Here is a 25,856-nt window from a genome sequence, read left to right as displayed (position 1 = left end):
ATCAGAAAAGGAAAACATGGCTACAGCTAACAACAAGAAGAACTTTGTTTGTAGTTATTGCGGCCAAAGTAGCCTGCAGGTCTGAAGGGTGGATGTAATCCGACATGTTTGTTTGTATCGTGACGTCAACACGCCGACTTGACGTGAGCAGAACAGCAGATCTGAGCCAGTTTTGCGTCTTGGCCTGTTTAGGCGGAGACGCTGCGCTGGAGCGTATTCAACTTTTCCACTTTCAGGGGTGGTTTGAGATTTTTGCGTCTTCAAGCCCCAAAAACGGCGTCACCATATAAACGAAAGGCACTTCCGATAAAATATTTTATCGTCTTTACTCGCAAGCGTCTTCGTGTAAACGGCCCCTTAATAAACGATCCATGCAAAAAAATATTTAGTTAGCTCAATCATGTTGTAACTAAGATATCCGCTGGAAAACAATATTTTATTATGGACCATTGAGTTACTGAGTTATTATTTTAATCTACATAGAAATGATAGACATGAAGAAGAGCAACTTCCGGTGTGGATCAGCTGAGCTAATGGCGGCGCTCTTGTCCCTGCACACGGGTCCTCTTGCAAAGTTTGGGCTACATCGTCTGATAGATGAGTAATTACACTAATGTTAAGACCAAGAGTCGAATCAAATACATTTTTCTTTTATGTACACCTTTAAAAACATCTGAGGGCGGCAATAAATCCACCAATCAGGAGGCTCGACATCTATCTGCTGTGATTTATTGATCCACCCCTACAGGAAGTAGCCTAGGCTACCACAATAAAAGCCTCGAAGTTGGCAAATAGACAAAATCAGGTGAGACTCTGCAGGGGGAAGGGGGGGGGGGCAGAGATCCTGTCACCTTCAAGCTCTGGACTACACACACACACACACACACACACACACACACACACGCAGGTGGTTAGTTAATCAGTGATCTCTGCTGGTTCCTAAATTGGGCACTGTCACAACTCTACACACACACACACACACACACACCTTTGCATCAATTTAACAAACTCTCATCAAATCTGAAGGGGAGAGAGAGTGAGTGACGGAGAGAGAGAGAGAGAGAGAGAGAGAGAGAGAGAGAGTGTGTGTGTGTGTGTGTGTGTGTGTGTGTGTGGTCCTCCAAATTTAGTGGCAGCTATCTGAGGTAAACAGCTGGTGATTGGAGGGAGAACATCCTATTTTGGAGAGATTCCCAGACTCACACACACACACACTCTCTCTCTCTCTCACACACACACACACACACCTACACACACACACACACACACACACACACACATATAAACACACAGACACACACACACACGCAGCTCGCTCTAATATCCTACACGCCTCATCAGTTCCCTAAACACTCACAGACACAGACTCACACTGTTGTCACACACTTCAGCAGAAGCACATGAATAAACAAGGACAACAGACACACACACACACACACAACACACACACACACACACACACACACACACACACACAACAACACACACACACACACACACACACACCCTTCCCCTATAAAAGTCTGTCATGTGCCCAAAAAACAGTATTTACCCGGGACAGATAAATCTCACATAGAGTGGAGTCTTATTATAACTGTCACACAACATCTACACACTGTGTGTTTGTGTTTGTGTTTATACACACACTGCACCTGTCCATGTCAGTGTGTAGGTGTGTGTAGGTGTGAGTAGGTGTGTAGCTCCGCCCCCCCGAGGCAGCCTCTCTGACTCACTGAAGTAAAAACATACATTTCTAATATGCAAATGTTTAAATGTTTCAGCCTGTTGTTCATCTGGATGATAAATGTCTCGCTGCCCAGAAATAATAAACGCTCAACGCCTCTAGGCCTCGGGACAAAGACTTTATTATTTAGATTAGACACAGAGAGAAGGGGGGGGGGGGAGAAAGAAAGAAAGAAAGAAAGAGAGAAAAAGAAGGAAAAAGACAGACAAAAAGAAAGAAAGAAAAAAGACAGAAAGAAAGAGATAGAGAGAGAAAAGAAAGACAGAAAGAAAGAAAAAAGATAGAAAGAAAGAAAGAAAGAAAGAAAGAAAGAAAGAAAGAAAGAAAGAAAAAAGAAAAAGACAGACAAAACAAAAGAAAAAAGACAGAAAGAAAGAAAGAAAGAAGACAGAAAGATAGAAAGAAAGACAGAAAAAAGATGACAGACAGAAAGAAAGAAAAAAGATAGAAAGAAAGAGAGAAAGAAAGAAAGAAAAAAGAAAAAGACAGACAAAACAAAAGAAAAAAGAAAGAAAGAAAGAAAGAAAGAAAGAAAGAAAGTGTTCAGTAATTTAATTGTAGGTGTGTGTGTAGGTGTGTAGCTCCGCCCCCCCAGGGCAGCCTCTCTGACTCACTGAAGTAAAAACATACATTTCAAATATGCAGATGTTTCAGCCTGTTGTTCATCTGGATGATAAATGTCTCGCTGCCCAGAAATAATAAACGCTCAACGCCTCTAGGCCTCGGGACAAAGACTTTATTATTTAAAGAAATTTATTATTTATTATTAGACACAGAGAGAGGGAGGGAGGGAGGGAAAGAAAGAAAGAAAGAAAGAAAGAAAGAAAGAAAGAAAGAGAAAAAGAAAAAAAGACAGAAAGGAAGGAAGAAAGAAAGAAAGTAAGAAAGAAAAAAGACAGAAAGAAAGAGATAGAGAGAGAAAAGAAAGACAGAAAGAAAGAAAGAAGATAGAAAGAAAGAAAGAAAGAAAGAAAGAAAGAAAGAAAGAAAAAGATAGATAGATAGATAGATAGATAGATAGATAGATAGATAGATAGATAGATAGATAGATAGATAGATAGATAGATAGATAGAGAGGAGGAAAGAAAGAAGAAAAAAGACAGACAAAAAGAAAGAAAGAAAAAAGAAAGAAAGAGATAGAGAGAAAAAAGAAAGAAAGAAAGAGAGAGAAAGAAAGAAAGAAAAAAAGAAAGAAAGAAAAAGACAGACAAAATAAAATAGACAGAAAGAAAGAGAGGGAGAGAGAAAGAAAAAAGAGAGAAAGAAAGAAAGAAGACAGACAGAGAGAAAGAAAGACAGAAAAAAGACAACAGAAAGAAAGAAAGAAAGAAAGAAAGAAAGTGTTCAGTAATTTAATTATTCAAAGCTCCTTCTTTATGTTCCTCTTTCTCTGTCTTTTATTTTGAAGGGCTCAGTGTAGTTTTCCATCTCCTCTCTCTCTCAGCTTCTCTCTGGAGCTCTATAGTAACAACAGGTCGGTGTCAGCCAATCAGAAGAGAGGAGAAAGATAGATAGAAAGAAAGAAAGAAAGAAAGAAAGAAAGAAAGAAAGAAAGAAAGAAAGTGTTCAGTAATTTAATTATTCAAAGCTCCTTCTTTATGTTCCTCTTTCTCTGTCTTTTATTTTGAAGGGCTCAGTGTAGTTTTCCATCTCCTCTCTCTCTCAGCTTCTCTCTGGAGCTCTATAGTAACAACAGGTCGGTGTCAGCCAATCAGAAGAGAGGAGAAAGATAGATAGAAAGAAAGAAAGAAAGAAAGAAAGAAAGAAAGAAAGAAAGAAAGAAAGAAAGAAAGAAAGAAAATGACAGAAAGAAAAAAGATAGATAGAAAGAAAGAAAAAAGACAGACAGAAATAAAGAAAGGAAGGAACAAAGAAAGAAAGAAAGACAGATAGAAAGAAAAAAGATAGAAAGAAAGAAAGAAAAAAGACAGAAAGAAAGAAAGAAAGAAAGAAAGAAAGAAAGAAAGAAAGAAAGAAAGTTATCTCTTCTCCCAGCTGGAGCTCTACAGTAACAACAGGTCGGTGTCAGCCAATCAGAAGAGAGGAGGAGGCTCTGAGTCTCTCTTCTGATTGGCTGACTGTTTTCTAAAGTGATCCAATTAAAAAAACAGAGCAGATTTCAGAATAAAACACTCAGAGAAACTAAAAATCCTGCAGAGTGTGTGTTGATTGGATGGTGGGTCCAGGTGGTGGTGAGGGGGCGGGGCTTAGTTGTGACATCACAAAGTGACAGGAAGTCCTGACAGCTGGTTTTAAAGCTCAGGACAGTCAGTCCCTCTGGACCTATTAGTGTTTCCTCATGTCATCTATCTGTGTTTTAGTCCTCGACTGCTAGTGACACACACACACACACACACACACACACACACACACACACACACACACACACACAGACCTACACACACACACACACACACACACACACACACACACACACACACACACACTGCAGCACCTGTCAGAGTCTCCAGGGAGCGATACTGGTGTTTAGGAGCAGCCGTTACAGAGGATACAGGCTAATTAAAGCACACACACACACACACACACACACACACACACACACACACACACACACACACACACAAAACAGACACACAAAACAGAAAATGTGTGTGTGTGAGAGAGATGCTCTATTACTGTATCTCTGTGTGTGTGTGTGTGTGTCTATGTGTGTGTGTGTGTGTGTGTGTGTGTGTGTGTGGGGCAGATGGTGCGTGACGACTGTATTGCTCTGAGCGACACACAGCTGTCCCAGACACACACACACACACACACACACACACACACACGTCTTCATCAGGTTAAATAACACTGGTCAGGTGCTGGACAGGAAGTGGCGTCCTGAGGCTCCGCCCACCGTCGCCGTGACATCATGACATCATGACATCATGACATCATTTAGATCAGAACGGATCTAATTTAATCTTCCTCCTTCTCCTCCTCTTCCTCTCATTTCCTCTTCTCCCCTTATCTTCTTCCCTCTCTCCTCTCCTTTCATCTCCCTCCTCTTCCCTTTCCTTCATTTGCAGTCTTTCCTCCTCTCCTCTCTTTTCCTTCTTCTCTTTTCATCTCCTTCTCCTCCTTTCTTCCTCTCCTCCTTTTCCTCCTTTCCTTCTCCTCCTCCTCTCCCTCTCCTCCTTCTCTCTTCCTCTCCTCCTCCTCTTTCTCCTCCTCTTCCTCCTCTCCCTATATCCTCCTCCTTCTCTCTTCCTCTCCTCCTCCTCTTTCCCTCTCCTCCTCTTCTTCCTTCGCTCCTCCTCCTTCTCTCTTCCTCTCCTCCTCCTCTTTCTCCTCCTCTTCCTCCTCTCCCTATTCTCCTCCTTCTCTCTTCCTCTCCTCCTCCTCCTCTTCCTCTCCTCCTCCTTTCTTCCTCTCCTCCTCTTCTTCCTTCGCTCTTCCTCTTCTCCTCTTCCTCCTCCTCCTCCCTCTCCTCCTTTTCTCTTCCTCTCCTCCTCCTCCTTTTCCTCCTCCTCTCCCTGTCCTCCTCCTTCTCTCTTCCTCTCCTCCTCCTCCTCTTTCCCTCTCCTCCTCTTCTTCCTTCGCTCTTCCTCTCCTCCTTCTTCTTTTCCTTCTCCTCTCCTTATTCTCCTCCTTCTCTCTTCCTCTCCTCCTCCTCTTCCTCCTCCTTTCTTCCTCTCCTCCTCTCTTCCTCTCCTCCTCTCCTCCTCCTCTCCTTCCTTTCCTCCCATTATTTCCTCTCCTACTTGCACCTCAACATGGGGTTTATTAATGAAGAAGAGATTTATATATGGAGAGAGAGAGAGAGAGAGAAGGAAAAAGATAAAAACAGAAGGAGTGAGAGAGAGAAAGATAAGAGAGAGAGATGGAGAAGGGCGAGAGAGGTAGGGAATGAGCACGGCGGAGAGAGAGAGAGCGAGGGCGCCGTGGCCGCTGGGTTTTTATAATTGTCGTCGTGTGACTCAGAGACAGGACGTTTCCTCTCCTCATCGTCCCGGTAACGAGCGTCGCTAACGAGGCCTCGCATCAAAGAGTCGCGCTCAACCTGCTCATTAACCTCCACGGCAACGGGCACGGCAACCACGCCTGCTGTTGTCAGGGTTACTACTACTAAATATGTAATCACGTACAATTACAAGTTCCCTGTTGTAAAATGTAATCAGCAAATATGGAAACATCTGGAATTTGATTCGATACACACTAAAAAATGCTGGGTTATTTCTGTAACCCAATTTCTGAATTATTGGTGTTGAGTTACATTTTTGGGTTATTTTTCCCAAAGTCTAATCCATTTTCAGGGTTATAGGCTATGAATTTAACCAATTTCCTGGGTTGTTCAAGTAATTGGGTTATTTTTAACCCAACTATTGGGTCAAGCAAGCGCTTTATACACGAGTTGGGTTAAAAGTAACCCAATGTTGTAGTTAGCATAACCCAACTTTTGGGTTGAATATTCAACCCAAAAGTTGGGTCAAAAAGAATAACCCAACCTGTTGGGTTAAAATAACCCAAAAAAGGGGTTCGTCCTTATCTGAACCGGTTATTTTTTAACCCAACTGTTTTTAGTGTGTACATTTCCAGGTCTGGAAAAGTATGGGAAAAAAATGGAATCTATTGTATAGAAATATCTTTATTTATTATATTATTATATTTATTGTACCGAGCTACACTCTCCTGGAAGTTATTTAGTGAAATAATGACACACACATTCAGAATAATGAAAATTGTAGGAACCCTGATGCAGTAATGTATCACAAAATTAAAGTAATGTATCAGATTACTTTAGTTTCTTTTGGATTACTTAATACCAAAAATGAAATATATTCCTACTATTATATAAAATAGTTTATAATTAAAATACACTCATTTTACACTTATACATACTCATATTAACTGCTTTCTTCTGCTCTGTAACAACTCTTTTTGTTACAATAATGCACTTGTATTGTCGCTTCCTTTTGTTGTTGTTGAGTTATTTTTGAATCTTTTTTGAGGAGGTATTGTGTATACAAGACCATGTAGGAACAGGAAGTCAAACGCACCGAGCGTCAGGTAAATTTCAAAATAAAACACAATGGACAAACTCTCGATTGTAAAATCATCAAAAACGTAATCCTGGTAGGTAGCCTAATCCCCGTTTTTATCAAATATACCGGTAATCTGATTACTTGTTGTTTTACTGTAACTGATTACAGTTACCTTTTTTTTTTTTCTGGTATCCTGATTACATAACACTGTTAAATGTAATCCATTACTCCCCAAGCCTAGTATCCCACGTCAGCGGATCATAACAACACGTCTAAACACCGGAGACGAGGGAGGACCGGCTGTCCTCTTCACCGTCGTCTGTTCACCACACAACTAACACAGTAAACTCACTTTCACAGTGTGTGTGTGTGTGTGTGTGTGTGTGTGTGTGTGTGTCACTGCTCCTGAGTCACACTGACACACACTTCCTGTTTCCATCTGCTGCTCTGAGGCTCCGCCCCCTCCTCCTCCTCCTGACATTTAGTCTTCACATCAATAATATTATTATTATTGAGCTACAATAACATCGATGATATAATAAACTTTTTTTTCCTCCTTCAGTAGCAGGTGATATGAACTGTGTTTACACTGGTACAGGTTTAATACTGTGAAGATGGAGGTCGTGTTTATATTACATCTGGATGCTCATGGAGTTCATAATAAAGAGTTTCTGGAGATAAAATAAAACTAATGCAGGAAAAATATTCAGTGAATTCTTTTAAAAATAGACTATAAATCTGGTCAAATAAGGACTTTTTATATAACTATAAGATTTTTTATTGTTTTTGTTTTGAAGTGGTGTGGGAGATTATTTTTGGATTATTTTGTTCTATGTATTTAACTTTCTGACGGTAAGTTTTGGTTAATGTTCAGATTAGTGTAAACATGATGAAGATGAAGATGATGAAGATGAAAATGTGACCGTATTTGGACGTGCTGGGAGTCAGGGGGGCGGAGTCAGACACTGCCAAGATGGCGACTGAGGAGCAGCTCACTGCAGTGACATCTTCATTTACCCCTTCTCTGGTGTTCAGGTCGCCACCGACCCCGTTTTCAGGTTTTAAAGGCATCAAAGTACCACATAGATTTGTTTATAGCATCAAAGCTTTTTGACTTTGTCAGGAACCTCTATTTAAAGGGACAACCAGGAGTTTTGTTAAAGCGAAGTGTTTTCTCACTACATTTATGAGCCTCCGCACCGTGAAATTCTTTGACCGGGTCAAGACAGACTCATGTTTTCATTCATCAAGAATTAAAGTCAGAGGTTGGAAGACGATCACATACCGTCGTAGTTCCCACCATAAACGGAGATTCATACGGCGGCGTTATTCTCATGACTCGCCACGAAACCGAAAGTAAAGAAACGCTGGTCGGCTCGCCCAGCATTTCCACCACCACTAATAATAACAAAATAACCATAGAGACAAAACCATAGATTTATCTAAAATGGACCATTAACAAGTGGTAACGGAGATTCATCCACATTAATATCAGACTTTTTATAACCAAATAGAAACTCCTCGTTGTCCCTACAAAATAAAACCCACTGAAAAATTTCCACAAAATTCTAAAATGCTCTGTTTTTTTTGACATTTGTGGTGTTCGGGTCAATTTTGACCCGGTTATAATGATACGAACAATAATGAGAGTTAAAACTGAAATCATAAGTGCAAAACCAACCTTTTCATGGATAAGGAAGTCTAACAATGTAACCAAGAGATGAGAAACTAATGGGATGATGAATAATCGTTTTAGTGTGTTTTACAGCTGATTTAAGACTCAGGTCAAACCCGACTCTAACACAAGAGATGTAGCAGAAAGCTGACACAAGAAGGTTCAATTGAAGCCAAAAAAGGCCCAGAGACCGACATCAAAAAATATTGAAACCAATATTTTCATGGATAAAGAAGCCTAACAATGTAACCAAGAGAAGAAAAACTAATTAGATGAAAAAAAAATGTTTTTCGTGTATTTTACAGCTGATTTAAAACACGGGTCAAAACTGACCCGAAACACCATACTGTAGATGGAAGCAGAAAGCTGACACAAGACGAAGGTTACACACACACACACACAACAGAGGTAGACACAAGGACACACTGAAGGTTCATATAGTGTTACAGAGTCACACACACACACACACACACACACACACACACACACACACACATCTCCGTGTGTGTGTGTGTTGCTCTGTGATCGACCTCCACACTGGAACAAATGACAGTGATTTTCCTTTTCCCATCTGCACTGAACTCATCTCTGTTGCCGCCGCCGACGGCCACACACACACACGCACACACACACACACACAACACTCTCACACACACACACACACACACACACACACACACAACACACACACACACACACACACACACACACATTAATATCTTCCTGTCCCGAGGACGCCGTATCGATCGCGGCGCCGAGTTTCAATTTCCACGCTCTTTCCAGTCTGACGGTTGCCGTGCCGACACGACGCTCGTTACTCACAGCGTTAAGTGGCTGAACAGGAAGAGGGGGCTGATGGGTAATGAGCGAGATGTTTGTTTGTTTGTTTGTTTAATTACAACATGTTGACATCAAGGTTGTTGTGTGGGATGTTTGTTTTCCTGCTGCAGGTGTCTGTGTGTGTGTGTGTGTGTGTGTGTGTGCAGGGCCGTTGCTAGGAGTTCTGGGCCCCCTTAAAGAATACTAAAGTGGCCCCTCCCCCTAACTTTTCCTTTTTTTTTCTTAGACTACGTATGTATTATCGTTTTTTATTTAGCCTTCTTTGTTTTGATGCTAATGCAGCATTACACTGCAAAAACTCAAGTATCTTAGCAAGAATAATTGTCTTATTTCTAGTCAAAACAAATCTCATTCTACTTAAAATAAGACTCATCATATTAAAAGCAGCTTGTTTTTAGACACTTTTTACTTCTTTCAAGCAGATTTTCACTTGGAATAAGTAGAAAAAATCTGATAGTGGAGCAAGTTTTTCTTCCTTATTACCGTACAAGCACAAAAAACTTAATTTCACTGGCATATTTTTCTATTTATTGTGAATTTAAGTGAAAATGATGTAAAAACAAGTTGATTTTTAGGTGATGAGTCTTATTTTAAGTGGAAAGAGATTAGTTTTGACTAGAAATGAGACATTTGGACAAGAAATAAGACAAATATTCTTGGAAAGATGTAGAGTTTTTAGTCTTGTCAAAACAAATCTAATTATACTTAAAATAAGACACATCATATTAAAAAGTAGCTTGTTTTTAGACACTTTTTACTCCTTTCAAGCAGATTTTCACTTGGAATAAGTAGAAAAAAAATCTGATAATGGAACAAGTTTTTCTTTCTTATTACAAGCACAAAAAACTTGCTTTCACTGGCAGATTTTTCTACTTATTTCAAGTGAAAATTAGTTTGAAACAAGTGAAAATGATCTAAAAACAAGTTCATTTTTAGGTAATGAGTCTTATTTTAAGTGGAAAGAGATTAGTTTTGACTAGAAATGAGACATTTTGACAAGAAATGAGACAAATATTCTTGGAAAGATGTTGAGTTTTTACAGTGTACTATGAGTATTAGTCAGGGTCTTACGCAGAATAAATCAGTCATACAAAGATTAGACTACTGGGGTTTTTTATGGGCCCCACTGGGCGCTGGGCCCCTAGAGTTATCATCACCTTTCTCCCCTAGACAACGGCCATGTGTGTGTGTGTGTGTGTGTGTGTGTGTGTGTGTGTAGGAGTTGTTGTTGTTGTGTCATATTGACCATGATCCTTTGCAGCAGCTGCAGCAGCAGAAACCGTGAATGAATCCTCAGGACGACGACTTCCTTAACGACGTCCATCAAGACTGAGTTCATTAGAAGGTGCTTTTATAACGGCTTAACACACACACACACACACACACACACACACACACACACACACACACACACACATAGAGACACACACACACACACACACACACACACACACACACACACACACACACACACACACACACACACACACACAGAACAGAACAGAAGAAAGCAGTTAATAGTGAAGTAATGAAGAGTTACGGCATAAAGTCGTTATAAGCCTCTCATCGTTCATAAATCACTTAGAAACCAATTTCATACCAAAGCAGAGAGGGAGAGGAAGGAGGAGAAGGAGAGGAAGAAGAGAAGAGAGAGAGAGAGGGGGGAGAGGGGGTCTGGATATAAGAAGAAAGGAAAATGGAAGAAAAGAAGAAACGCTAATTGATTGAGATTAGGAAGGAGGGAAGAAGGAGAGAGGGGTTACAAGAACAGATGAGACATGGAAGAAAAGGAAAAGAAGAACTGAAAGGAAGGAAGAAAGGAAGGAATGAAAGGAAAGGGTAGGAAAGGGGAAAAGGAAAGGAAAGGAAAGGAAAGGAAAGGGTGGAGGAAAAGGAAAGGAAGGGAAGAGAAAGGAAGAAAGGAAAGGGAAAAAAAGGGAAAGGAAAGGAAGAAAGGAAAGGGTAGAGGAAAAGGAAAGGAAAGGAAAGGAAAGGAAAGGAAAGGAAAGGAAAGGAAAGGAAAGGAAAGGAAAGGAAAGGAAGAAAGGACAGGGTAGAGGAAAAGGAAAGGAGGGGAAGGGAAAGGAAGAAAGGAAAGGAAAGGAAAGGAAAGGAAAGGGTAGAGGAAAAGGAAAGGAACGGAAGGGAAAGGAAGAAAGGAAAGGAAACAAAGGGAAGGGAAAGGAAGAAAGGAAAGGGTAGAGGAAAAGGAAAGGAAAGGAAAGGGAAAGGAAGAAAGGAAGAAAGGAAAGGGTAGAGGAAAAGGAAAGGAAGAAAGGAAAGGGTAGATGAAAAGGAAAGGAGACCATGACCCTCGGTGATGTCTGCTGTCCTGCTAACAACCATTACGTCCTTTCACATAACTACAGGACATGATTTGTCGTCGAGGGCGTCTCCATAGCAACACAACACTGATGGTCGCTGACAACGACCAACAAACAATGTCACACACACACACACACACACACACACACTGTTATAGGTAAAACAGGAAAGGAAAGGAAAGGAAAGGAAAGGAAAGGAAAGGAAAGGAAAGGGAAAGAAGAAAAAAGGAAAGGAAAGGAAAGGGAAGGGAAAGAAGAAAAAAGGAAAGGAAAGGAAAGGAAAGGAAGGGAAAGAAGAAAGGAAAGGAAGAGAGGAAAGGAAAGGAAAGGAAAGGGAAAGAAGAAAAAAAGGAAAGGAAAGGACAAGAAAGAAAGGAAAGGAAATTAAAAGAAAGGAAAAGACAGGAAAGGGATGGAAAGGAAAAGGAAAGGAAAGGAAAAGAAGAAAGGAAGGGAAGGGAAAGGACAAGAAAGGAAAGGAAAGGAAAGGAAAGGAAAGGAAAGGAAAGGAAAGGAAAGGAAGGGAAATGACAGAAAAGAAAGGAAAGGAAAGGAAAGGAAAGGAAAGGAAAGGAAAGGAAAGGAAAGGAAAGGAAAGGAAAGGAAAGGAAGGGAAATGACAGAAAAGGAAGGAAAGGAAGGGAAAGGACAGGAAATGAAAGGAAAGGAAAGGAAAGGAAAGGAAAGGAAAGGAAAGGAAAGGAAAGGAAAGGAAAGGATGGGAAGGGAAAGGACAGGAACTGAAAGGAAAGGAAAAGAAGAAAGAGGAGGAAAGGACGGAAAGGGTAAGGGCAGGAAATGAAAGGAAGTGAGGAAGGGAATAAAGGAAAGGAAGGGAAAGGACAGGAATTGAAATGAAAGGAAAGGAAAGGAGAGAAAAGGAAAGGAAAGGAAGTGAAGGACAGGAAGGGAAGGAAAGGAAAGGAAAAGAAAGGAGAGAAAAAGACAGGAAGAGAAGGACAGGAAGGGAATGAAGGGAAGGGAAGCAGCTCTGGGAGGTTATTAGCTCCAGGACTATTCACAGCTCCATTTGGATTAGACGGCAGCGGGACGGGATTAAAGAACTCTGCTGCCACATTACAATGGACCCAGCTGCCCCGGATCACCTCTGCTGCTCACACACACACACACACACACACACACACACACACACACACACACACCTACACACACACACACACACACACACACACACACACACACACACACACACACACACACACCTCCTCCTCCATCATGTTAACACCGTGTCAAATCCAACATGGAGGCGACAGAAAGCTGCTGCTGCTGAGCCGATCGGCTGCAGGAAGGAAGTCGGAGCCTGATCAATACGCCGATCGATCAGCTGATGTTACACACACACACACACATCTGTATCAGAGCTCCACATCTGGCTGGTTAACAATCACTCAATCAATCAATATCTTCTATTATTGATCAGATAACAACCCTCTGATCGGTAGAAACAGGTGAAACTCCTCTGATCAATAACTGAACGCTGTGTTTTCCTACAGTCCTGTGTGGACCATGAACACAACACCGACATGGTGTTTTTGTCTGGTGGTGGATCGACCAATGAGAGGACCAGACGGGCTGGAGCTCACCTGCACAGGACGAGTCTGAACACCACAGGGTTATTGATCGATCAGGTTATTGATCGATCAGCCAATCAGAGCAGGTCTGAGGCAACAACACCAACACTATTTGTATTCGGATTCGGGCTTTTAAAAAAACTTCGGATTCGTATTCGGGAAGAAACCGGAAGTGAAAGGAAGAAAGGAAAGGGAAGGAAAGGAAAGGAAAGAAAAGGAAAAGGGTAGATGAAAAGGAAAGGAAGGGAGAGGACGAAAGGAAAGGAAAGGAAAGGAAAGGAAAGGAAAGGAAAGGAAAGGAAAGGAAAGGAAAGGAAAAGAAAGGGAAGGGAAGGGAAAGGAAAGCAAGAAAGGAAAGGGAAGAAAAGGAAGGGAAGGGAATGGAAGAAAGAAAGGAAAGGAAAGGAAAAGAAAGGGGAGGGAAATGGAAGGGAAAGGAAGAAAGAAAAGGATAGGAAAGGAAAAGGAAGGGAAGGGAAAGGAAAGGGAAGGAAAAGAAAAGAAAGGGAAGGGAAGGGAAGGAAAGGAAAGGGAAGAGAAGGGAAGGAAAGGAAAGGAAAGGAAAAGGAAGGGAAGGGAAAGCAAGAAAGGAAAGGGAAGGGAAGGGAAGGGAAGGGAAGGAAAAGAAATGGAAGGAAAGGAAAGGAAAGGAAGGGAAAGGAAGAAAGGAAAGGGTAGAGGAAAAGGAAAGGAAGGGAAAGGAAAGGAAAGGGAAAGCAAGGGAAGGAAAGAAAAGAAAGGGAAGGGAAGGAAAGGGAAGAGAAGGGAAGGAAAGGAAAGGAAAGGAAAGGAAAGGAAAGGAAGAAAGGAAAGGGTAGAGGAAAAGGAAAGGAAGGGAAGGGAAAGGAAGAAAGGAAAGGGTAGAGGAAAAGGAAAAGAAGGGAAAGGAAGAAAGAAAGGAAAGGAAAAGAAAGGGAAGGAAAGGAAGGGAAGGTAAAGGAAGAAAGGAAAGGGTAGAGGAAAAGGAAAGGAAGGGAGAGGAAGAAAGAAAAGGAAAGGAAAAGAAAGGGAAGGGAAGAAAGGAAAGGAAAGGAAAGGAAAGGAAAGGAAAGGAAAGGAAAGGAAGAAAGGAAAGGAAAGGAAAGGAAAGGAAAGGAAAGGAAAGGTGGAGAAACTTCGGACTTCGGACGAAAAAACTATTTGGGATCAAAGTATTATTTGTGAACTTCCGAACACGTATTTGGGTTCGGGTACAACAAGACCACCACGACGTCCTGCTGCAGCTGGTCGCCATGGTGAAGGACGTCCGGAGCAGCGGAGCAGCTTTATCCACACATGTGCTGACTGAAGACTTTCTATAGAGCTGGACGCATACATTACACACACACACACACACACACACACACACACACACACACACACACACACACACACACACACACACACACACACACTTTACATTTACATTTAGAGTATTTCCAGCTCCAGATGAGTTTGTGTGTGTGTGTGTGTGTCTCTGTGTGTGTGTGGGCTCAAAGTTTTGCAGCAGGTGACCTTAGAAACGAGTGTGTGTGTGTGTGTGTGTGTGTGTGTGTGTGTGTGTGTGTGTGTGTGTGTGTGTGTGTGTGTGTGTGTGTGTGTGTGTGCAGTGAAGGAGGAATCAGAGACCCGCTCCTCGTTTCCTGCTGCATCGAGCCGGTTCAGGTCTCACTGAACTGAAGTTACGTTAAAGGGACAACCAGGAGTTTAGAAAAGTGGAAGTGTTTTCACATTCTTAGACCGGCACAAGATGGATGAAAGCGAAAATAATGTTTTCATTGATCAAGAATGAAAGTCAGAGGTTGAAGACGATCAGATATCAGATACCGTCGTAGTTCCGACCATAAACGGAGATAAAAAAAAGTGAATAATTAATGGCCATTTAATTTAAATTGATTTTATTTTCGTTATTTTGAAGTTTTTTTCCGTTGTAACAGTTATTTCTTTGGAGATTGAGGTGCTCTTACTAATATTTTGTCGATCTAAATATGTTAATTTTTTCCCACCATGAGCTACATCTGAAGTAAACATCGCTCCGTCTCACAGATGACGGCTTGTCATCATCATGAAAATCTGCCAAAACTGACGTCTTCCAACCCTGATGTGGACGCTCAGTGCAGTGAAGTTCAGAAATCACGTCAGAGAAATAATTTAATGAGCTATTATTTTGAAAATATTTTAACATTTCAATATCGGACCTTGAACTGATGTATTTGATCTTCAGGTTGACGGTTGGCTGCTGTACGTTAAAGCAGAAGTCAGGTGAATGTTTGTGTTAATCTAAGTCTTAAATAGTTGTATCTTCCGACAGCAATCACTTCTATAGAGTGTTTGGTCTGAAACACGGGTCTGTCAGTCACTCTGCTCTGCTCTGAGCCCAGGAGAAAACTTTCCTTGTATCCTACAACCTTTATCCAATGAGGAGAGAGAACGGCATAAAGGGGCAGTCCTCTCTGTGTGTGCAGCCAAGGGATGCGCCTGAATGTGGTGACGTAGGGACGAGGACCAATAGATCCATGACGAGGGCGGGGGCTGCTAACTCCATCGGCTGACAAGACGTTATGGTGCGTTCAGGGCAACCTGTAACTCATGTTTTTCCGACCAGTTCATGGGTGGGAAAAACACGAGTGGCCGTTATAATGACTTTCACAGGTAAAACAGGTCGGAGAAACACGAGTGGGTTGCCTGGAACGCTACAAAGTCGTAAGTCGTGACTTGAAGCTGTAATTTACAGTTTCAAAAGCCTGCCTGGAACGCAGCATTAGCCAAAACCACCGGATCGCTTACTTCTGCTTTAAGGAATGACGACACACTGACATAGAAGTTATATGAACTGGCATTTTTTGGGGAATTGCCCTTTAGTAATGAAATAATCTGCTGCAGCTGAGTGGTTTCACTTCCTGTCTGAGGTTAAAGCATGTGTGTGTGTGTGTGCATGGCGTTCTTTTGTGTGCACAGACCCATTAATTTCAATATAGACACACGTCATACGCTCTCACAACCCAAAGCGACACCGCAGCGGCACATATGCGGTTGTGACGCGTTTGTTTTTTCCGTGCACGGAATTAATTGGTGGGATTTGGTGGGAACGGTGAAGGTCACGACCTCTGGTCCACCATTAATGATATTAATAATGTAACAGCCTCTGTAACTCCTCCTCTTCCTTCTTCTCCTCCTCCTCCTCCTCCTCCTCATCATCACAGAGTTGGACTTGATTAGAGGGACTTAGCGACCTGTCGCCCCCGGCAACCAGAGGCCTCGGCCCCGGTGGAGCTGGATTGATCGTCCTGTCTGAGAGGTCAGAGGTCACGGCCGGAGGATTACAGTCAACGATACAGACAGAGAGAGGCTGTATTCTAAACCACATAGGCTACTCTCCTGCTAGTACTGATTTGGCCAAAATGCAGTATAAAGTATGCAGTATGTAGTATGCATACAAAAGCAGAATCTGCAGTATGCGAAAAATTCCCGGATGTCGTACTGATTCAGAAAATATCTCCAGTATCTGACCAGTCTACATTGCATCCTGTATCCCACAATAAAGACGGTTTAGAGTAGTGAAGTATCTTTGCTGTGTATCGTAACTATATTATATAGTTTAAAGCTGTACAGAAATTGCCGTTTGTCCTGTTTGTCGCGCCGAGTTGTCACGAGCTGCAACCCGAGTTTACCCGAGTGAGGAAAACGAATTTGATTGGTCGTTATCGAGCGGGCGGGATATTCAAAGCTTGGGGCGAGACCGAGCTCAGTGTGTGTGTGTGTGTCTCAGACGTTTGAATGACAGATGACGGATCCAATATCAGTGGCTGATGAATCGTGTACAGGCTGACGTATAATCTGTGCGCCTGCATTATCCAATGCGAAAAAAAAAATACACAGTTTCAGCCCGGATTTACTCAAAAATAGAATTTTGCACAAAGTTTGGCCTACAACGTCTGAAAGATGAGTTATCACATTAATTTTATGATCCAGAGTGGGCTCAAATTCAGTTTTCTTTTCTGTACACCTTTAATAAAATAAAACTTACTGCAGACTGATGTGTTGATAGTAAAACATGTATTTCTTGATGTAAATGTGGTGGTTTGTGTCCGTAGGCTCCAGAGCCCCGAGGCAGCGCTGCTCTTCTGTCCAATACACACAGGAAGCTTCACTTTACATTCAGACTAACTAATGCTACTGATACAGCTGTTAGATTTATATTAGGGCTGTCAAACGATTAATTTTTCTAATCGCGATTAATCGCATTTTTTCCATAGTTAACTCGCGATTAATCTCTATTAAAAATATTATATATGGGCTTTGGACTTTCAACCCTCCAAAGTGTTATAATCTCTAGACAAACAACTTTTAGACCAGACCTAGCAGGCCTAGTACCTAATCATAACACATGATGCATGAAACTCACACAGAATTGAGAATTGCATCCAGTGGAAATTGCCCTTTACTTTCCTACGCCTCTGCCTGGCCATGTGCATTTGTTGACAACAGAAGCCGTCAAAAAATCAATACATGGCCATGTGCATTTGTTGACAACGAAGCCGTCAAAAAATCAATGGATGGAGCTGTGGATATATGTTAGACTGTGTATATTTGTGTAGCAACCAACTTGAAGGTGCCTTACCGCCACCTACTGGACTGGAGGTCCCACACTCCAGTCCTCCAGTCCAGCAGACAGAGGACAAAATGGGCCGCGATTAACCGCGATTAAAAAATTTAATCGCGTTAATTTTTTTAATTAATCTAATCGCGATTAACGCGTTAACTCTGACAGCCCTAATTTATATCAATGAGACCAACATTTATCTCCTAGAAATACTTTAACCAGCCGGTGGTAAACCTCTAAAAACCTACGGGTAAGTTAATTAGCCATGGTTTTCTCCCCCGGGATGAGGACGGAGGTTGGCCGGCCGAGCAGCTCTGCAGACCGGCTGCTGTCTCTGTGATGTCCCGGTCGCTGCAGAGCTTCACTTCTCTGAAAAACATCGGAGCAAACTTCTAAACAGCCGTCGTTTGGATAAACTGGCCGTATGTTTGGGACCTAAACAGCTACTTTCTCACATGAAAAAACATTAAAACTTAATAAAGTTAGGTAATAACCGCCATTCCGACATCCCACCAGTCCAACGTGGGCCTCTAATTGTCTAAATGGCAACACTTAAACGGACAACGAGGAGTTTCTATTTGGTTATAAAAAAGTCTGATATTAATGTGGATGAATCTCCGTTACCACTTGTTAATGGTCCATTTTAGATAAATCTATGGTTTTGTCTCTATGGTTATTTTGTTATTATTAGTGGTGGTGGAAATGCTGGGCGAGCCGACCAGCGTTTCTTTACTTTCGGTTTCGTGGCGAGTCATGAGAATAACGCCGCCGAATCTCCGTTTATGGTGGGAACTACGACGGTATGTGATCGTCTTCCAACCTCTGACTTTAATTCTTGATGAATGAAAACATGAGTCTGTCTTGCGCCGGTCAAAGAATTTCACGGTGCGGAGGCTCATAAATGTAGTGTGAAAACACTTTGATCGCTTTTACAAAACTCCTCGTTGTCCCTTTAATTTTCTATCAAACGTCCCGTCATTCCGACAATTTTTGCCTCCTATGGGAGGAATGACGGTATTTCTTTCTTTTTTTAAACATCCTGCCTTTCCGACAATTCCTTTAATAGCGTATTTGTTTCCCTAAAAGATTTTGCACTGTTAGGGTTTAGGTAGTCTGGCCTGACGGAAGTGCGTTGCTGCGATTAGCCTCTGATTGGTCGGAACGAGCCACCCGGCGGAAGTCCCGCCTCCGTGCTGCAGCTTTCACAGTCCGCCCGGTAAAGGGAAACATCAACAAACAACAACAGGAACCGAACCATGGATCCGTGTCATGAACCGAACAGAAGAATGCATATCTGTCAGTGGTTACCAACCGCCCTTAAACCGAACAAAATAATAAATATCCGTCAACGGATGCCAACCGTCGTTACACCGCAGACCGAAATCCAGTTTCCAACCGGCAATATTTTGCAAGCGCGCCGTTGCTACGGCGTTGCTACGGCGTTGCTACGGCGCCGACCACAACGATTGTGACTGGTTGAAAGAATTCCAAACGGCCGGAGCGTTTTTTTCTCTGATCGCAGAATCATAGGCGGAGCAGCCAGACTCTCCTTCTTTTCTGGAGGAGGGTCTGGCAGGCGAGACTAGGGTTTAGGCAATGATGAAAGGAGTTGGTTAAGTTAAGTAAAAAGAGCAGGTAGAGGCTAGACAGGCAGACTAGACCCTGTCTGCACTCTGCTGCGTAATTACTAGGGGTGGGCATTGCCAAGGACCTCACGATACGACACGCATCACGATACTTGAGTCACGGTACGATATGATATTGCGATATCCAAATTTTGCGATACTATATTGCGATATTCTACATAGTTCACTGAAAAAATGTAAACGGCATTATGCATCTTAAAGCAGAAGTAAGTGGTCCGGTCGTTTTGGCTAATGCTGCGTTCCAGGCAGGCTTTTGAAATCGTAAATTACAGCTTCAAGTCACAGCTTAAGACTTTGTAGCGTTTCAGGCAACCCACTCCTGTTTTTCCGACCTGTTTTACCGGTGAAAGTCACTATAACGGCCACTCGTAACTTCTGACCGGTGAACTCGTACCAGATCGAACTGGTACCACTTCACGGTCGGAAAAATACGAGTTTCCTTGAACGCACCATAACAGTCCTCGTCCCTACGTCGCCACATTCACGGCGTTCCTTGGCTGCACACACAGCCCTGCATGCCGTTCTCTCTCCTCATTGGATAAAAACTGTAGGATACGAGAAATGTTTTCTCTTCGGCTCAGAGCAGAGCAGAGGGACTGACAGACCCGTGTTTCAGACCAAACACTCTATAGAAGTGATTGCTGTCGGAAGATATAACTATTTAAGACTTAGATTAACACAAATATATCACTTACTTCTGCTTTAAAATCCGAGTTGTATATACATCAGATGATAGTGATAATTCATGGGACAAACTGAGTCAAAACAATGTAATTCAAATGATCCATGCCATTTTATACAAGCGCAGGTTACAACAACATATTTGCATGAACAACACACTGTCACAGGTAGCAGTACAGTGACACCTCGCGGAGCAGAGGTGCGGAAGTTGTACTGGATTTACGTCTGAAACATGATTTATTATTTGAAAAAAAAACAATATATCGATATCGTATCGCGATACAAAATATCGCGATATATTGCTGTATCGATATTTTTGCCCACCCCTAGTAATTACGCACAACCATGTGGGTATTCCTCTATCAGCATGTCTTAAAGAAGGGACTAGCCTGTTGTGTAACGCACATTTCCTTATATTGTAAGCCTTGTCGGAATGGTGGGACGTTCGCATGTCGGAATGGTGGGATGTCGGAATGACAGCATGTAACCTAAAGTGGGAAATAAAACAGCTTGTTGCCTGTTTTACAGGGGTCCAGGGTGCCATTCCAAAGGGCCACTATTCCGAACATTTACTTTCATGTTTTGGACTGCCGGCCCTTGACTATTTTTTGAAAAGAAGTGCCATTCCGAACCTGAAAAAATGTCCGCCATCGAAAGGATTAGGGCACCTGGCCCCTGGTGCAGCAAAAGCTATGGTAGTACAGTGGTTAGAGTATCTGCCTCCGGCGCGGAAGATCGGGGTTGGACTCCCGGGGGAGGTGGATTTTAGCAAAGACTTTCTTGGCCTCTACCTGATCTTTTCACTAAACTTAACCAACTCCTTTCTACATTGCCTAAACCCAAAAAAAGCACAGAGCAAGGACATTTCTTTTTCAGCAGGAGCGCCGCAGCTGCATCAGACTCGCACCTAGGTGAAATTTCGAAGGGGGGGGGGGGGGGGTCTGGTCTATGTGACGCGGGCGATCGTGTCAGGCAGGAAGTCGAACACAGAAACACAAGAGGATCCGGTCAGTTTTCAAAATGAAACACATTCGGAATGACGGACTGTCGGAATAGCGGTCGCCCCCCCTTTACAGCTACCGGTTGCTGCAAAATGCATTCTGGGAAACTCGTATACTGTTACTGCTGTATGAACGGTGTCGGTCTGAATCCTACATTCAGTATGCAGTATATGTACAGTAGTATGCTGCTTCGAAAACAGCCAGAGAGGAAAGAAAGAGAGAGAGAGAGAGAGAGAGAGAGAGGAAAGAAAGAGAGGGAGAGAGATGTGCTGTGTGTCTGTGTGTGTATTATTTAGTGTTTATTGACGTCTGACTCGTTTCTGGACAAACGAGCCTCGTAATGCTGAGAGGGACGAGAGAGAGCCGGCTCCTCTCTGCTCCGGTATTTCACTGTTAATCAGCAGCTCGGGCTGTTTCCAGCAGAGTGCTACACACACACACACACACACACACACACACACACACACACACACACACACACACACACACATCGATACAGCTGCTGTTCAACAAGGCTCTGGTTTACACAGCAGCAGTAATGAGACAGCGACGGAGGTTCAACAGGAAGCTGCTGTCAGCGGCCGACGGCCCCACGGCTGACGGCTAATTTTAACACACACCATGCTCTCTCTCTCTCTCTGTGTGTGTTGCTGTGTGTGTGTGTGTGTGTGTGTGTGTGTGTGTGTTACTGTGTGTGTGTCTCTATATTTGGGGGGTGACAGCACGTCGGGGTCTTGTGGTGAAACGAGAAGCTGTTTTCTCTGCAGAGCGCCGTCGCTGTCACCGTCGCCGTCGCCGTCGCTCTCCTCTTCACCTCTTTTTTTGGCACGAGGTCATTTTGTAGCTCGACGTGAAAAAAAACAAAACCGTCCTCGTGTCTCTGAGCTCACGTTGAAGTCGACGTGTCCACGGAGCTGAAACCAGTCTGATCTGATTGGGTTAATATGCTATATATATATGTATTTTTGTACTGTATATATATATATGTATAATATATAATATGTTATGGCCACAGTTGCATCTACAGGAGCCTGAATGCACCAAAAAGAAGTAGATTCACCTCTACTGTCGACCACTTTAATCAAAACAACCAAATATGAATCGTTCACAACAACGTTTACCCACAACCGTTGTGAGAAGTCTAAACTGAGGTCGACCTTTGACCTCTGACCACCAGAATCTACCATGAAAACAACACGGCTTTCATGGTAGAGTCTGAGTCTACACATATAGAGACGAGTTCCTTTCACATTTAAACCGATATGATTATGCACCGGTACCGATATGCCGATGTTGTCCAGCACCTTCATGTCCGATTTCCGATAATAACTGATACCGATATGCAGCTCTTTTTCCCCAAAAATCTAATTATTAACACATCTCCTGTCAGGAATGAAGACATAACTGTATGACTACATTCATTGTAATGCCCCGAAAATTAACGCTGTTCATTTATTAACAGACACAAAAACAGACATTGTTATGGTGCCGGATTCAATGTGTGCTCTCTGCCTGGCTCATTGAAACAGCCAATCATATCACTGGACGGTTAGAGTGACAGGCGAACAGCCAATCATGTAACAGCTGTGTAGCTCGGTTGCAGCACCGTCGCCATGTGTGTTTGTTTACAACAGAAGAAGTATAGTGAGAACATGTGGACTATTATTGTGCGTCTAAATCAGCAGCGGCGGCGATAATTAAGTAGCCACGGTCCGCCAACATACAGCCGTTACGTTACAGAGTTTTTATCATCGGCAGAAAAACCGATAACGATGTGAACAGATATTACATTTTTATGCCGATATCGGGCCGATATTATGGGACATCCCTAATTACGTGATAATGTCTATACTAGAAATAGCCAAGAAATAACGGTCAATTTCATAGTAATGTCATGTTTTTCATAAAGGTAAAAGATTACACATGCTTTTCATGCTTTGAATGAATTTTTTTGGGAAAGGCCAGAATTTTTCTCCACCAAGTCGTTGGAATTGACGATATTTCTACGCAATCAATCGTTATATCTTAGCGATATTTCTCGACATTACTATGAAATTGACCGTTATTTCTAGGCTATTATGGCGCAATTAACAGGGTTACCGAAAAATTTGTCAAAACTTCAGAATTTTGAATATTTAATTTTGATTATTTATTATTATGGTTCCATGTAAACAAGCAAATATGGTATCGTTCGATTTTACGTGAATCAATATTCAGGATTCCTGTGGGAATTCGAGCGGTACCAATAAAAGTACCAAATTCTGGACCCATCACAACACACATAATAAAATCTAATATTATTATTACTATTATTATTATTATTATTATGTGAGGCCATGTGATCTAATTTACTCAGGAAGTAACAGGAACTAGTTTGAGCGGTGGAGGGATACGGTCGGTTCTCCTTCTGACGGATGAGACCTCCACTAGTTCTGACGGCTGCCGGCACAAAGGTGTATGAAATATCCCAGCTGACGTGAAGGCAGCACGGTGACACGGCTGCTGCTGCTGCTGCTGCTGCTGCTGCTGCTGCTGGTGGTGGTGATGGGCGGAGCTGAGGAGAGAGCGTGAAGGCCGCCGCACCACCACCACCTCCTCCTCTCTCCTCTCTCCTCTCTCTCCTGTCCTTCGCTCTATTAACTCTGTGAATTTGCATGAGCGGATCCATTAGACGACCGGACAGAAGAACAGATGAGACCGGAGAGAGAGAGAGAAAGAGGGAGAGAAGATGATGATGATACAACAGCCAGAGATCCTGACAGAACAATTTCCTCTCCATCTCTGTCTCCCCCTCCCTCCCTCCCTCTCTCCCCCTCTCCCCCCTCCACATGGCCGTCTGATGAGACTGTCATGTTGGGAGATCGGCTGATCCATCTCTCTTTCTCTCTCTCTCTTCCCTCCATTAAACTTTTATTACTATCTCTCTTTCTCTCTCTCTCGGTCTAATTCAGGAGATTACAATCCATGAATTTACAGAGCGATGATGTCATCACCTCCATCTCTGACTCCGCCTCATTTACTTTTATTCTTCTCCTTCTTCTATAGGACGAATCTCCTTGTTGTTTACAACTACTTCCTGGTAGAAAACCAGCATGAGAACAATAGTGACGGACGAGAGTTTCGCTATATATATCTACTTTTTCATGTCACTATATCACCGTTTAGACTAATCTGATGTTTGTAAAGTCTATAAAACCAATGATTGGACAAACATTACTATTTCTGTGTGCACATTTTTGTAATTAGTCATGGTTATCATAGATTAAATATTTTCTCCAGCGGATATCTGAGTTCCAACATGACTGAGCTAACTGGAGTAGTTTCATGTCGTGTCCCACAACGGGAGGGTTTTAACAGCTGACGTCCTGCTGTTAGCTTAGCTGCTGCTGTTAGCTTAGCTACCGCCGTTAGCTTAGCTAGCGTTAGCTGTCCCTGTCAGCTGAGCCACTGATGCTTTCTAGACACCGTGATTCCCCCAAACTGAATAAATACAACACATAGCAACACAAAACACACACACAGAAATAGTAATGTTTGTTCAATCATTTCAGATTTGTCTAAACGGTGATAGGGTGTGAAAAATATGATATAAACTCTCGTTCGTTACTTTTGATCTCATTCAAATTACAGCTGGTTTTCGACCCGTAAACAATAAGGAGATTCAGTCTATTTCTTCTTATTTTTCCTCTTCTTCCTCCTCTGAGTGGCGAGGCTTCATCGGCCCAGGGGTCAGAGGTCACGGTGCACCCGGAGCTGTTCACACTAATCAATCACCTTCATTTAGTCGGATCAATAAGAGCCCAAAGTCGTATCCCTCCGCCACACAGACTACCGTAATTTCCGGACTATAAGCCGCTACTTTTTTCTCACGCTTTGAACCCTGCGGCCTGTACAACGACGCGGCTAATTTATAGTTTTTTACTGGCTAACGGCCTCCGGGGGGCGCTCTAGCAGGAAGCGCAAGTTTTTTTTATTGAAGTATCTTCAAAATACAAACATTAAAGGCACATTGGTAGAAGGAAGCGCAAGTGAGACAGACATGTGGGGAAAGATTATGCGCCGAAGAAGACACTAGTTTTGAGTGTTGGTCAGTGTTTTATTTTCTAACCAGGCGTGTTAACTACATGACTTGTGACTTGTTACGAGTGAGAACGGAGGCTCTCTGTCTTACACCTGCATCTCACGGCTGAAAACCAACCTTACAACATCAGTGTAGGTACTCGGTCGCCGCCCCGGTGTCCCAGCTCTCGTCTCTGCTGCACCGTGACACAAACGCACTCCGTAACAAGTAATGTTTTGTTCATGACGGTTAAGACTACACAAACACACACACGCCGTAACATCGTAACGTTATCCACCGCTCCGTATTGATTTTTCGCCAGCTTCATTGTCAACAAATGCACATGGCTAAGGGGAGCGTAACCAGAACAGCTGAAAAGCGAGCAGACTTGCATAGTTCTTTCTGTGTTAATATCTCATGTTACAACATGAAAAACCTGCGGCTTATATTCAAGTGCGGCCTATATGTGTACAAAATCTATTTTCTTTTCAAATGTAGCTGGTGCGGCTTATATTCAGGTGCGCTTAATAGTCCGGAATTTACGGTAGTTCCTGTTTATCCAGTCAGAGAGAGTATTATGAAACCTTTTTTTAACTATTCATTTCTTCTGATTGAGGATCAATAGATTCTGGTCTGGTCTGGTGTGATGTCATGTGACTTGGTCTAGGCTCCGCCCCCCTTTCAGCAGCTGCAGGCTCAGTGTAAACAGAGCGGCTGCAGCGACTG

At 42.6% G+C, this 25,856-nt stretch overlaps 1 protein-coding gene across 1 annotated transcript in view; it reads right to left on the bottom strand.

The window, feature by feature from the left end:
• Positions 1-25,856, bottom strand: part of LOC146984650 (polypeptide N-acetylgalactosaminyltransferase 14-like) — a 94,885-nt gene that overhangs the window by 51,871 nt on the left and 17,158 nt on the right. The window lies entirely within an intron of this gene.

Source organism: Trachurus japonicus, chromosome 7, assembly GCF_045865225.1.
Source record: "Trachurus japonicus isolate A0001 chromosome 7, Traja_1.0".
Lineage (NCBI taxonomy): Eukaryota > Metazoa > Chordata > Actinopteri > Carangiformes > Carangidae > Trachurus > Trachurus japonicus.
Note: the sequence above shows the minus strand (reverse complement) of the source record. Positions and strands in the feature narration are given on the sequence as shown.